Source organism: Ananas comosus, linkage group 7 (genome assembly GCF_001540865.1).
Source record: "Ananas comosus cultivar F153 linkage group 7, ASM154086v1, whole genome shotgun sequence".
NCBI lineage: Eukaryota > Viridiplantae > Streptophyta > Magnoliopsida > Poales > Bromeliaceae > Ananas > Ananas comosus.
In genome coordinates, this window is record NC_033627.1 from 7,763,715 (window position 1) to 7,766,883 (window position 3,169).

The window sequence follows — 3,169 nt, forward strand, 5'->3', positions numbered from 1 at the left end:
CCTGCACCGGTAAGGCGAGTACCGGAGTCGAAGTTAATCTTTCCTTCAACTCTTTAAAACTCTGGTCACACTCGTCGCTCCAAATAAATCGGGTGCCCTTCTGCGTCAGACGGGTGAGTGGAGTCACAATCTTCAAGAAGCCCTCCACAAACCGTCGGTAATAACCTGCTAGGCCTACAAAACTTCTGACCTCAGCAATGTTTGTCGGGCGCGGCCAATTCTCAATAGCCTCTACTTTCCTCGGGTCAACAGAAACACCGCCCTCGGAAATAACATGCCCGAGAAAAGCAACTTCCCGGAGCCAGAAGTCACATTTCTTCAGCTTTGCGTACAACTTCTTCTCCCGAAGGATTTGAAGTATTGTGCGCAAATGCTCCGCATGTTCTTCTTCATTGTGCGAATAGACCAAGATGTCGTCTATAAAAACTACGACAAATCGGTCTAAGCACTCCCTGAACACTCGGTTCATCAAGCTCATGAACGCAGCCGGGGCATTTGTAAGCCCAAACGGCATCACGGTGAACTCGTAGTGTCCATACCGCGTACGGAACGCGGTCTTCGGAACATCCTCTGGCTTAATCTTCAACTGATGGTAGCCGGATTGGAGGTCAATCTTCGAGTACACTCACGACCCCTGTAACTGATCAAAGAAGTCGTCGATGCGGGGTAACGGGTACTTGTTCTTCACGGTGACCTTATTCAACTCGCGGTAATCCACGCAGAGTCGAAAGGATCTATCCTTCTTGCGCACAAACAATACCGGGGCTCCCCACGGCGACACGCTCGGCTTGATGAACTCTTTGTCGAGAAGATCCTGCAACTGATCCCTCAACTCCCTTAACTCAGTCGGCGCCATGCGGTACGGGGCCTTGGATATCGGCGCGGTCCCGGGAAGCAAGTCTATCATGAACTCAATTTTCCGGTCCGGCGGTATCCTCGATAACTCTGTCGGAAATACATCCGGGAATTCTCGCACAACCTCCAACTCTTCCAGAGCCGGCACCACTCGGTCGACTTCCATAACGGTCGCTAAGTAAGCCGTACAACCGCTATTAACTAGCTTCATCGCTCTTGTCGCCGACACCGTCGCGGCGAAACACGAACTCTTGCAAGCTCGATACGTGAATTCCTCGTGTCCCGGCTCCCGAAATGTGATCACTCTAGTCTTGCAGTCAATAGACACATAATACTTCGAGAGCCAGTCCATGCCCAAAATGACATCGAACTCCTTCAACCTCTTTAGCATTAATAGGTCGACCGGCATAATCCAGTCACCTACTTGTACTGGGCACGCCAAACACCGCTTCCTAACAAGGAATGCTCGTCCGGGTCCTTCTACACGCCACACATTCTCCCCCAGACTAATCTCAATATCATGCACTTGTGCAAACGATCGGTTAATGAACGAGTGTGAGGCGCCAGTATCAAAAAGAGCTCTTGCTCGAACACCGTTAACCAACACCATACCTGCCACACACATTGCCTCCCGCTTCGGTGACTCCTCTCTTGTCACTGAGCGCAACATCCTTTCCCGCCGAAGCCGATCGGTGCAGTTTCAGGTTGATCTGTGCCGGGCGCGATCCGCCCAGTCGCTGACCCGGAGCCAGGTGCATTGCATAACGACCGAATAGCCACGATGCAAACAAGGAGCAGTAAAGCCCCCCTAGGGCAGTCGCGTCCGATCCCTGCTTGCACCGCACTAAAGCATTTCCTCGCCGATCACATGCATATGGCTCGTGGCATCGCCGCAAAAGATATCACCGATCCCGCACCTTCGATTGTACGGGAACTTCGGGGCCTCTGAAACCGAATGTCCCCCAACACCGCCGTCGCTTCTTCCCTTTCCTCCTCGAACCCCAATCCTCCACGACTCGCAGGCGTTCCCAGCTCAGTCCCATAAGCCGTCCAAAGCCCCACAAATAGAAACTGAAGCAGCACCATAATACGAAAACAGCATGGTTCTAGTCCCTCACGAAGCAATCCGCTCGATCTGCCGTCTCGAGCCGAACTCCGGATCCAGTCAAAAAGATTTAACTCCGCTCCGTACCTCCCGAACTGTGCGTTTGCCGCTGCAACGCACAACTTTGCCCCAAATTCTACACCTAACAGCCTAGCTGCCGGTCCGCCGGGGGGCAACAACTGACTACGCACCCCTGTGTGCCGGACATCCTACCACATACCTCTCGCTGCCATTAAATCCTGAAACGCAAACAATCGTCAATTACTTAACCCAACACTTCTTCGCAGTAGAAACGATACAAATTAATTACGTAAATCAACGACAGCTCACCAAGTGATCCCCGTCATACTTCAGCATTGGTGTCGCCAGCCAAACAACGCCTAAGCCCAAGGACAGAATCAACTCAACCATCGCTACAACTATTTACAAGACCGAACACCAAACTTCAGAACCCAACGAATCAACTTCCGCGCGCTGTCAAAGTTCACAGCGCACATCTCGCAGCACCTATAATCCCTAAGTTCACCATCCATTGAGTCCACAATCCAGCCATACTCTCTCTTTGCCGCTCTCACACGTCTGATGACACACTGGTCAGCCCCCAGCCCCGAGATCCGGCTAAACCATTCTACGGTTCGCAGCGCGACGACCGCAGCGACAGCACTACCCCCTGCCCACACCAAGCTCAAAGACTAATTGTGAAACAATTCCCAGAAAACAACATGAAGCCATACACAACAGTAACAACAACAAGAGCACGATATCTAATCAACGACGAAAGCATCACAATTAAAAAACTATTAATCATTAACTATACAATTCAAATCATCCTTACATCCCATCTCCAAGAGTATACTGACAATCACCCAAAATCCTCACCACTATACACTCATCTACTCCACATAGGTACAGGTAACCATAATCATAAGGAATAACCTCTGCGAAATCACTAGTGCCAGCCTTCGCGATCCTCACCAGCGACCGAACTGGGACCTGCAACATGGGGAGTAGTAACTCACAATTCCAGGGGTTGGCTGCCGCCGGACTCCCGGGCCGATCTCCCCACTAGTCTCAAGCAGCAACGATAAATCATGACAGACAGATAGATATAATAAAACGAAAGCATACATAATAAACAACTAGAACTAAAATCATCATGCCCAATCACATAGATCAATGTAAATGGGACTCAATGAAAAAGCGCTACAT